General features: G+C 37.0%; 1 protein-coding gene across 5 annotated transcripts in view; it reads right to left on the bottom strand.

Annotated features, from left to right (window-relative positions):
* Window positions 1-12,228, bottom strand: part of LOC149805224 (uncharacterized) — a 52,847-nt gene extending 40,619 nt beyond the window's left edge. For 2 of the 5 annotated variants that reach the window (XM_089948633.1, XM_089948636.1), the window contains exon 1: window positions 11,469-12,224. The gene's annotated coding sequence lies outside the window, so the exon portion shown is untranslated. Of the gene's footprint in view, window positions 1-11,468 lie in introns of all 5 variants that reach the window. The other 3 variants (XR_016418349.1, XM_089948630.1, XM_089948640.1) reach the window with 3 other exon arrangements.
* Between the last annotated feature and the right edge of the window lie 220 nt (window positions 12,229-12,448).

The raw sequence follows: 12,448 nt of genomic DNA, 5'->3' as shown, positions 1-12,448 counted from the left end.
CCGCGTAGAATAAAATCAATAACCGGAAAAGAAGCAAAAATATCAATTAACGTTCATGAGCCGACGCTATCTTCTGCGGTTGAGATACTTTCTCCTGATTACGTCGTTGATATTTATCAATCATCGATAAGATCCGTACTAGGTTGGCCTGATATTGCGCCAGAATATCATGGACCACCAGAACCACGTCGGGATGATTTCATTACAGATGAAAAGAAATTTATAACAACTCCAAAATATCGAGGCAAATACCCATGGAGACAGACTGGAATTATAAGAATTAATGTTGCTCCTGATGGTCAACAGCTTCCTAGAATAATAGAGCATTTGTATACCCATGATGATAAAATGAATCCAATCATCAATGAAGGATTTATTCAGTCATATTTCGATCCTGTTAATTCTGCATTTAGACAATCAATCAAGAAACTACGAAATTTCTTTTCTGACGTCACAAAATACAACAATGATGATGTGAAACAACAAATCGTTGAGACGATAAAACATCTAAATCAGGTTATATCAGATCTTAGATACATCAATAAAACTGTCATTTGGAATATGATTCACTACGGTGATGATTTCTTTGATCATTATAGAAAACTACGTACAACAATGACCCTTAAACAGTTGTTTCTCAATCATTACAAAATAACTGAACAACAATTACCAACATTTGTAATACCAGGATTTAATATCGACAAACTAGTAAAATCACTCAACGATCTTATCAATGAGAACTTTCATAAAATCATCGAATCGTGGAGAAAAATAGCCCCATCTCCGCTTGTTCTCAAATATGGCAATGATCCATATGGTGGCGGCAGACATATTTCACCAGGAATCGTTAATATAACATCGACAATCGCGGTTAATCTCTTTTGTAATGTGATCGATGGTAGATATCAAATAGATCTTGGAAAATCAAATCAGGCTCAACAAGGATACATTTTATACACGTTCACATTCCCCTGTGTATTTGATCGTGCAAGTACCAACCAATCCTGTATATCTGCAGTGTCATAATAATATGTTAACACGAATAAATTTTAAGTTCATAGACCACCTCGGATGCTTAATTGACCTGCGGGGAGAGGAATTAATTGTGAATCTGTATGTGAAATCTTAATGATTTCTGTCTTAAGACTTTCATCAGAAATATTTTATTCAGAAATTATTTTATTCAAAAATATTTTATTTTGAAATATTTTATTTATTCAGAAATATTATATCTATTCAGAAATTGATGGGGTGGTTGGTACTCAAAATTATGCAAATCAATCAGTTTGTTAATTCTGATGGAGTGGTTGGTACTCAAAATCTTGTAAATCAATCAGACTTTGTTTTGACGGGGTAAATGATACTCAAAATCATGTAAATCAATCAGATTATTTGTTTTGATGGGGTGGTTGGTACTCAAAATTATGCCCATCAATCGTTATTCAGAAATATTTTTTATTATAATCTGAAATATTTTTTTATTCTGATATGTAGTTTTCATCGGATATATTATTCTATTTTTTAATATCACTGATATTAGCAAAACAAAATAATCCCCATATAAACTTGTAGCATGCCACTGCATTCTACCAAGTTCAAGGACTCACAAACTTAATTAAGGACAATACAACCCAGAACTTGTGGCTTGCCACCGCATTCTACCAAGTTCAAGGGCACACAAACTTAATTAAGGACAATACGACCCAGAACTTGTAGCTTGCCACCGCATTCTACCAAGTTCAAGGGCATAATCCCCATATAAACTCCTAGATTGCCATCGCAATCTAGTAAGTTTAGAGGATAACATGACGACAGCACAACCCAGAACGCGTAGCTTGCCATCGCATTCTACGAGTTCAGTGGGCACACGAAACACAAACCCCTATGAGAACCCCTAACCAGTCAAACAACAGTCTTGAGGCTCAAGAGGGTGTATTTGGTGAGGACAATGCAACCCAAAACTCGTAGCTTGCCATCGCATTCTGCCAAATTCAACCGGCACACATAAGGACAGCACAACATTAGGGACAGCACAACATTAAGGACGGCACAACAATTAAGGAGAGTACAACACCAAGGACGGCACAACAATTAAGGACAGTACAAACATAAATCTTAATTAAGGACGGCACAACAATTAAGGACTATACGGGGCTATTTTCTACGCTCAATAGATTTTTTCAAACACACACACCAATAATCAGCCCGTGGGTGATACAAAAGTATGTATCCCACCACTTGGTGGATACGTGGAAGGGTGTTTTTTTTTCTATTGAGTTTCGGCGGAGCCCCAATTAATTATACAAATCGCTAATAAGCGTAACCACCGACAGTTGTCAGTCATGGGACTCGATCGCCGTGCCTCGAGTATCACGGTCCGATACGTTATCAACTGAGCAATCGAACCATCTAACAAATATACGTTTCAGAAGTTATTATATAGTTACGGTTTCTAAATAGATTGTAAATATTTCTGCATTAAAACAGCGGTTTCTGAATAGATTGTAAATATTTCTGTATTAAAACAGCGGTTTCTGAATAGAGTGTAAATATATAAATGTAACAACGTGTTCTGCCTCGATTTCTCGTAACAGATTGTGAATATCTGCACTCAAACAGCGTGTTCTGCCTTGATAAAATCGAGTCTGAAAAAATATATGTACATCTCCTACCACTGCACCATCAAACGTTTTATAGTTACCTACAGATCGGTTTAAATATTTCTGCATTATAACAGCGGTTTCTGAACAGATTGTAAATATCTGCACTAACAGCGTGTTCTGCCTCGATTTTTCATAACAGATTTATAAAAAAAACTCGCTATATTGTACGATGTAAAATACATTTATTCTTCTATTTTATAAGCTAAAAATAAACCTAAATATCCTTTACTTGTCACATTATTGATATTAATTACGACGTAGATGGTTAATTGACTAATTACGACCGTAAAAATCAGAAATCTACGGAGAAATATATTTACAGAATTATCTCCCTTTCGCTCAAGTCGAAAACTCAGTAGTATACGAGTGGGAATTTCTGACAAAAAAATAAATAATTAAACAATAGTTAATAAATATAATTTGAGGTAATTGCTTGCTAAAGATGATAGTTTATCTCATTAACAATAACAGAAAATAATTTTTTGTTTATATATTTTGGAACGAGTGGATTTGGTTATATTTTCTTCGACGTATTTTACCACACGCGAGTTAATATCAAAGTATTTCGCATTTCAATTCATTGATTGAAATATAATTTCATCGCTAGTCTCTGTATTGAAGGATTTAACTGATCTAGGGATTTCTGAGTATTTACCCGTCCCTCCCCGTGAATTATTCTCACTCTGCATAATAGCTTGAAGGTTGGATAAATTATTGTCGGTTTTTACACCTTTGATGTGATCGATTACAAGACCATCTTTGATCACTCCGAAGAAACACTCGTATGTGAAACGATGACAGAAATAACCTTTCTTACCAGCACCAAACATTATATAACCGGTATTAATAACAGTACCAACTGGTCTCTTCAACCTGCAATTTCTAATCACGCCATCACGATTTGATTCGTAGTTTGTTATTGTAGGATGCTTTACAAACTCGTTGTTCATATTTTGCTCCATTTATATAATAATAGTATTTGTTTAAATCATAATTTGCCTGAAAACTTATTTAGATAGTCCTCTACGGATTTTATAGATCTGTCACTGTCATTATTTTTTTATCATAATATTTTTTAAGCTCACGATATTTTTTTCCACCACAATTTGCGCATAATTGTGTTTTGCCTCGTACTCCAACACCAAATCGCAGGCACGGTATTGGTCCCAAGCTTCCACGGTGAACGCACTGCAATTTTTGTCCGCAGAATTCGTTTTCACAGGATTTATTACAAGGAGTCAATGAACCGATCATCAACCATTTGCATCGAGAGATTATACATAATATTTTTGATTTAAATACTTGTTTGAAATATAATATGAACGAGTTCGATAGATTATCCAAAATCAAGCCCTGGAGCGCAGATAAATTTAATCTCGACAGAATATCTCCCGACCTACCGATGCGAGATCTGGTTGATCCAAAAAATAAAAGTTTGATTAATAAAATTCACGGTGCCAAGAAAGAATTTCACACAGATGGTGCATCTCATGTATGGTCAACGTTCAAGATTATACCCAACGGTGTCATCGACGCTACGATGAATGACGAACGAGCAGCAAATATCATTAACTACATTGATAATCGCAAATATCTTTTCAGAATAAAATCTGTCGTGCTAACAGAAACAGGTAATTGGATTATCCGTGACAAGGGTGAAAAAACTGTCGTACTAAGTAAAGATTCCAAACCAGGTCTATTGACTGAAATTGACAAAACGTATTATGAGCGAGCGTATCCTGTAACAGCAGTTATTTATGGAATCTATGTGATAAATGAAAAACCCAACGTTGATAAACTGGCGCCGATGAAGTTTTCCAAAATAAACTGTGTGGCTGAACGAGTAACAGAACATTTTACCGTTTCGACTCGTGGAAACGGCTTAACGGATAAAAAACGTAAAATAATAAACACGTGGGGAGAAATGGTTAAAGATACCGGGGCGTCAATCAAAGATGTGGCTGAGTTAAGAAAAAAACTAAAGTTCCCAATAACCGTAGCGACGATAACTGGAAAAATATTATATGAATCAAAATATAAATCAAAAGGAGCTTCGATTAAAATTATTGATCATAACGCGAATGCATGGGCCATTTCAGTAACAGTGTTTCCACGAAATCGAACTGTTAAAATTTACCATGGAGATATGTTTGATTTTTTCAACGAAATAAGTAAAGACGATACTGTGTCAGTATGGCTATTTCAGAGTTCTAACGACGAATCATGTATGGAAGAAAAAAATAAATTTAATCAGTTTGTACGACCTAATGGCGTTATTTATCGAAATGATCTTCTCCACGAGAAAATGAAAAATCTTGCACTGCAATATACTGATGATACTGACGAACTATTGAGCAACTGTTTTACTGTTCCGTCAGTTGTGGCTCATTTTGCTAGAAAGAAAAATTCGTGGACACCAACTAGATTTGATTTTCTCAATGACATAATATCCAGTTGTGTCGAATACGGACACGGTGGATTATGGAATACTACATATGATCACAGAGATGTTATTTCGGTTGATATGGTCGCGTGTTATCCCGTAAGTTTTTTCGGGATGGGAGATTGTTCTGTATACTTTAAAAGATTCGGTCATCCGACACACGAAATGACATGAGTATCAATAAATTGACCATTACCGGATTTTGACCTGACTGGATTCGCTTGTATCGAGTCATTCGAATTTGCTATGGGTCTTCATCTAATTTGTTATGTTTGGTTTGGAAAACATTTTTCAGAAAAAACGTGGGTACCAATAGTACTGTTACGATATATGCTTGATTGTGCGATGTTAATATCATTGATTGTAAACGAAGCAATTATATCATATCGGAAACAAACCGAAGTTTGGTTACCACAACAAAAACAGTATTCTGATGATGAAAACCCGGATAAAACAGATTACGAGAATAAAATTACGAAAGATCTTGGCAGAAAAATAATTGGCAAGTTCACTCAAGGAGGATCATACGATCATAAACGACACTGCGCAAGATTGATCATGGACGATGCTGAGTTAGATTTTATAATCGCTGATACAACGAGTAGCAACACGTTTATAAATCGAGAAACAGCTTTCTTGCCAAATGGAAATAAACTAGGTACAATTGTGAGCTACATGGACGGTGAGTCACCGCAGTTTACTCATTTAAGATCCTCAATGCTCGCATATGTTTCGATAAATCTATTATCGATGATAAATAAGGTTTCTAAATTTGCTGTCAGAGTTGCTACGGATTCGTTTTATATCAATAAAAATACTCAGGATTGCTAGAACAACTAAATATCGATACTTGTGCAACGTGGGGTTCGTGGAGAACAAAAAAGAAAACATACTCGATTATTCCGAATCCGCTGATGTTGCGGTTAAAGATATTTACTGTAAAAAAACATCAGCCATTAAAACTATTGTCTGCACCATCGGTATATGATCCAATAACCAGACACAAGACCGTTTATCTAAATGGACCTGAAGGTTCTGGTAAAACCACTCGAGCGATCGAACTATTTCAGAATTCAGATATGATCGTTTTAACTCCTACACATAGACTCGCGCGAGAGATCAAACAACGAGGAGTACAATCGTGTATTTATCACAGCTTCTTCCGATGGAAGGGTGATGCATGGACTTCTTCGAGGATGGGAGAAAAATATATTCCGAGGATTATCGTTTGGGATGAAATATGCACTGTGCCGTTAGAAACATTAAAAACATTTCTTGATTGGTTATTAACAAGAAATACTGCTGTGATAATGTGTGGCGATCACGGTCAACCACCACCTTTTGTTGGACCATCTCCACATGATTCGCTGAAAGATTTTGTTGACCACTTCGAAGAAGTGGCTGATGATCATAGAGCACTTGATCCAGAATTAAGTGAGTTAAAAAAATTAATCAGACTACAGCCGAATAAAATTCAATGTGAAGTAATGCGTGGGATAATTTCAAAAACACCCATGAAAGACTTTCTGCAAACGTGGAGACCAAACGATCTGATAGTTGCAAGTAGAAAGATGGTCAGAGACACACTTCAGCAGTTGTTGTTTCAGTTACATAAAGAAAAGTTTCCAACGTTGCCAGTGCCGTTATGTTATCGACCAGCTGATACACGGCGGCAGAATATTGATGTTGATATACCAGGACAGATCGAGAAACAGAATTTAGTATTAAATGATATTGTCACAGTTTATGTCAGTGTTGTTGAAGATGCGCTAAAAACAAATAAATCCCCGTGGACGCTAGGATACGCGATGACGATTCATTCATCTCAAGGATGAACTATTACTGATACAGTTGTTTGGATCGTCGATGATTGTATCGAGTGGTCAAATTTGGTTTATCTCGCAGTGTCTCTAGTCAGAAGAATATCTCAGCTACGAAGGATTATCATGAACGAGTCAGTGATCAATGATGATGATACTGACAGCGATATAATAAGAAAAAAATTAGCTGGTTATAAACAGTGTGATAAAAAAAATAAACGCGACTTTGATCTTGACGTTGAATTTATTAATACGCTGAAACAACAGCAGAATAATCACTGTGCAAGTTGTAATTGTATAATGTTATGGCGGTATCTGAAAAATGATCCAAGACAATTTACCGTAGAGAGGAAAGATAACCATCTTGGCCATACACGAGAAAACACGATGTTGACCTGTCTTGAGTGTAATCGACGTACGGGTGCTAGTTAAGTGATTGCGGTGGTAATTATGTATCTTCAGGAATCACCTGCAATTGTTCACGTGTAAAACCACGTTGAGGAGCAGTTGAATCCAATCTGTAGATTGCGGGTCTACCAGTAGATCTTGTTATGCTAGATATCTTGTGTGTCGTAATACTCCAAATAGGATCAGTCGCTCTTTTTTTACCACCTTCAAGTTCACCGGGCTCATATAAATATCTTACAGTATTATTACCCAGTACTGGCTGCGCTGAAAAATCACGTCGTTGTACAGGTATTTTTTTATTTTTTTTGGTAATTGCGTTAATAGGTTTCATATTGGTTGTTCGAGTAATCTCATTATTTAACGCAGTTATCACACTTGGTAATCTTGCAACCCATTCGCGAGATCTTTTATCTTGAATGAATTCCTTCGCGTATTGATATCCAAATAACCGCTCAGCAAGTGTTCGATTAAATCGTTCAACAATTGCCTGATCACGATGAATTGCAGTGTGTCCTCGTCTGATTTTGACATTATGTTGCTTCATTAACGATGATACTGGACCAAGAAATTCTTTGCCAGGATCAACCTGTAATAGTTGTGGCCATCGTAATGGTCCTCGTTGATAAATTCGCTCAAACGCACCGGCTACTTCAGATGATGTTTTCGTTGATAATGGTTCTGCTTTATATCTACTTGCAACGTCAATGACAGTTAACACGTATTTGTACGTTATTTGACGTCTACGTACTTTAATCGTATCATGAGGTAAAAACAGAATATCTGCTCGATGAACTTCATTAGGAACACTAACATCGAAATGTGCGTACTGAATTCGTTTCGGTGATGGTAGGTAAATTTGCCATATTGCTTGTTTGGATAACCACGCTTTAGCAGCAGAATGTTTAACTGCTGCTGCATCAGCGAGTTTATTAATTGCTGCTCTACCCCTCCAGTATCCCCTTGGACTATAATAAATTGATTCCATTTATAATTAATTACCAGCTCCTAATACGAGTTTACCTTTCATCGCAGATTTTACTAACCAATTAGCTAATGATTCTCTGATATTTTTATTTTTTATGGAATCTAGCGAATGAATCAACTTCACATCTGCAGTATGCCTATGTTGTAGATCTTTATTTTTATAAGCCACATCATGAACGTGACATGCTTTATCAATATCATTTGTGGGATACTCACCTGGTTTTGGTTCATCCTGATTGTCAAGCCTGATATCAAATCGAATACCAGGACCACAATAATTATATCCTGGTAGATGTTTTTCTCCAGGGTATTTAGCCCATGGGGTTCCTGGGAATTTTGACATTAATGCAGCAATATCACCACCGTCTTTTTTGGGTAAAAAAGAAAACTTTTTTCTGTTACATACTGCACATCTTCCACCATATGCTATTCTTTTATTTTTTTGTTGTAACAGTAGATAGATCATTAGTTGGAGTTTTACCTCTACAACGTAAACAATATAGATTCATATTATTTATGATATGGATATAATTGATTTCTCAGCAACACGAAAACAAGAGCCAGATAAACACCATCCTGCGTTGCCAAATTCGATCGGAATGATAATAATAGGTCCATCTGGATCGGGTAAGACGCAATTATTACTTAATCTGATAATGAGATGGTAAAGTGGGATAAGTTGTATTTAGTAGCTCCATCAGCTGATGATCAGAGATGCTATGATGTATTTAAAGATTTTAATGAAAACGTAAGATTACTGCACGAAGATAACGATGTTATCGAGTTTATAACCGATATTGATGAAGCGCCGAGCGTTGATGTTTTAGACGGATTTATTAATAATTTAGTTGTATACGATGATGTGATGCTGGACAAGCAATCAAATCCTGCTATAATTTTTCACGTGGCAGACATAAAAACACTGATGTGATTTATGTTACTCAGCGATACACACAGATACCAAAAGTGACCAGATATAACTGTAATATTTTAGTTATGTTTAATGGAGTCGATACGCACACGTTGCAAAATATTCATCAAACTTGGTGTAGCGGTGACATGGATATAATTAAATTCAGAAATTTCTTTTCACAAGCACAATCAACCCAGTACGGGTTTATAACAATAAATTTACATGATCCTAGAACAAGATATCGTATTGGACTTGATAAAATTTTTGGATAAATTGATAGCAGCAGAGGGGGCGGGACCTCCGGTATGTAACACAAATTTCGATAAAAACTCTCGGTCAGGTTAGACGCTTTGGTTTAGTGGCCTTATTTTTTTATTTCGGAAGAAGCTTATATTTTAAGCAAATGACGTTTCAGACAAGTGGTCTGTTCGCCCCCTCTGCTGCTCTCTCAAAAGTACATAATAACTGGTGAGCGCCCCCTGTAATAGAAGTGTATCGTTCAGATGTCTTGCACAATTTCATTTTGTTTATCTGATTAAATTGTTATATTTGATATAAGGGGGCCCGTTTTTTTCTATCTATATCTCTGCGCAGCTCTCTATTTACTCCATCCATTAATTTCATATTTTATTATCCATTCGATCCAGGCAATAACACCGTGGGCGATCGTCCTCTAGATAACGATTACCACCACAAACATGTGACACGCCTTTTCCATGCAGACAGACAGACATACAGACAGACACTTTAATCCTTTTCGTTTTGCTCTTGACCAGCTAATAAACTTTGTTATAATTTGCAATAATCGGTAGTTCATAAATAGGATCTCAACAAGGGAAGAGCTGTGGTAGGTCAGTTGGTAAAGCGTCGGACTTGTAATCCAAGGGTCGCGGAATTGATACCAGACAAAGTCCGCCCGGATCAGCTGAATCGGTGTCTCTTTGGGAACGGTACTTAGCTGCTATTTCTTCTGCATGACATATACAATAATAAAACATCGATAACAGAATGTGTGGCCCAATAAATGATCGATTTATTTGGTGTAACCACCAGACCAAGACGTAGGTCTTTTCTTTTATTTCCTGGTGTCAGAAGAAGAAAAAAGCGGAGACCTACTTGTTGGTCTAGAGTGACCACAAGGATGAATGAATTCCATCTCAACATTAACACAGATGAGCAAGTACTAATCAAAGTCTCGTGCCTGACCAGTGAGATCTCCCACCACCAACACCATCACTATTATGTCCCATTTAAACGGTTTCTGTGATACACTTTCCGGAATAACTATTTTTTTTTTAATTCTCTTAGGGACCACTCCTTTGGTCTAGTGGCTAGAGTGTCCGCCTCGGATGCGGCAGGTCGCGGGTTCGAACCCCTGTCAAGTCATACCAAATATTTATAGAAATGGTACTAACAACTCCCTCGCTTGGCGCTCAGCATTAAGAGGTTAGTGTTAGGACTGGCTGGCCTGGTGTCAGGCTAATGTGATTGGGTGGGACATCATGTTACATGATGCCCCAATGCTAGACAACACTATAAACTGCCACACTGCTGATATCGTAGTGATCTGACTGAAAAATTGTTAAAATAGGTTTAAAAATCCAAATCACACACACACACACATACACACAGACGCACACACACACTTCTCTTATGTGGCATATGGTATATCTCTAAATTATCTTAAAATTTTCAGAAAATCAAGTACAAGAATACCAATCAATTTCTCCATATCTACAGAATTATGTGAAAGTATATTTGTGTGCTTGCGTGTTTCAATAACTGACTTCATACTGCGCTGACCGTTACGGATCACTGCCATCTCACCTCTGCGTGGGTTAGATTATCGGGCTCGACCAATGTGGATACTTGAGAAAGCATGCCAGTAGCTTCTCGTGGGTCTGTGGTTCTTCCTCCACCATTTATAGCCTATCTTGTGCTGAAAAATGGCGTTAAAACCCTACAACAACAACAACAACAACTTACACACCACTGCCAGCACTTCCACTTATTAAACGGCAGGTGGCATTCCTGGAAATCAGTCGGTATAAGTCATGTCTATCCCTTTACCAGTTAGTCCTACATGTAAGACCTTGACGCTGATACTTATGTTTTGGGCGTAAAACAAAACCAACATGTGCTATGTCTTACATTGTAGGACTATCCCTCAGTTTCTGTCTGACTCACCCAAAAGAAAACTACAATGGTTTTAGCATTAAGAACTTATATCCACCTACCTCGATGGCACCATGACAGTCCGGGGGTCCTCTTTTTGTAGCCTTTACGCTAGATTCTTGCGTTATGAGATCGATTCCAATTCCGAGTAGCCACAGCAAAGATATCTATATCTCTATTTGCCTTGAAATTGGCATGTTGTCCAATGGGCACATTAGAACACCGCACTAAATTCTTGTCTGGAACTGTTCCATGAATCTGTGTCAAGTATAACCAACTATACAATGTAGCAGATATTTTTTTTTTGTTTTTTAGATTAGCATCAATCTAGCTTAGACGTGCATATGCATTCGAGATGCTCTCTTCATGTTTGCCACCCACACGCCGCAACACTGTATTAATCCAGAACGACTCGCCTATTTTCAATTCGCACTTTAGTGCCTTCGTTTCTCTGTGGATATCTATAAACTTTATGTCGCCTAGCCTAGTGGGTTCTTATGGCCGTATTCACTTAAATAACAGACACACTGTTTGGAATGTGGTTTGGTTTTAGTTGAATAGATCATTTTCAGATACTATTTTTAGCTGGCCAAACCTCTCCCATGCCGGATCCGGTACGGTCATGCGCATTTGGCGTAGGGCAACTCGAGTGACCTACACTGCTTCCATGAATAGAACATTTGTCATTATAGATCGCCGCAGATGGTAGTATAAAATAATATGCCAGCACACAAGTATAATAGTTGAAATGTCCGTTTTCATCAAGTATTTTTAAAAATGAATGAGTATCTTTTGTTTTATGTTACTGCATCATGATTCTCATCTAAACTCCGCCCGTCCCACTCTTACGACTGCATGGTAATGAATAATCCGAAAATAAACAACTTGTCTAATTAGCAGCAAACAATGAATACCAAAGGCGGCACATCATACATTAGCAGATTCCTCAAAGATTTGTCATTTACTTAATAAATTAACTGGGAATGAATGTGAATCCCAAAACTGCTTATGATACATTGGATTGGCTATGAAATTTATTCTC

The sequence above is a fragment of the Sinohyriopsis cumingii genome, chromosome 2, assembly GCF_028554795.1.
Source record: "Sinohyriopsis cumingii isolate HCF-2022 chromosome 2, ASM2855479v2, whole genome shotgun sequence".
NCBI lineage: Eukaryota > Metazoa > Mollusca > Bivalvia > Unionida > Unionidae > Sinohyriopsis > Sinohyriopsis cumingii.
This window is presented reverse-complemented; position numbering and strand designations above follow the sequence as displayed.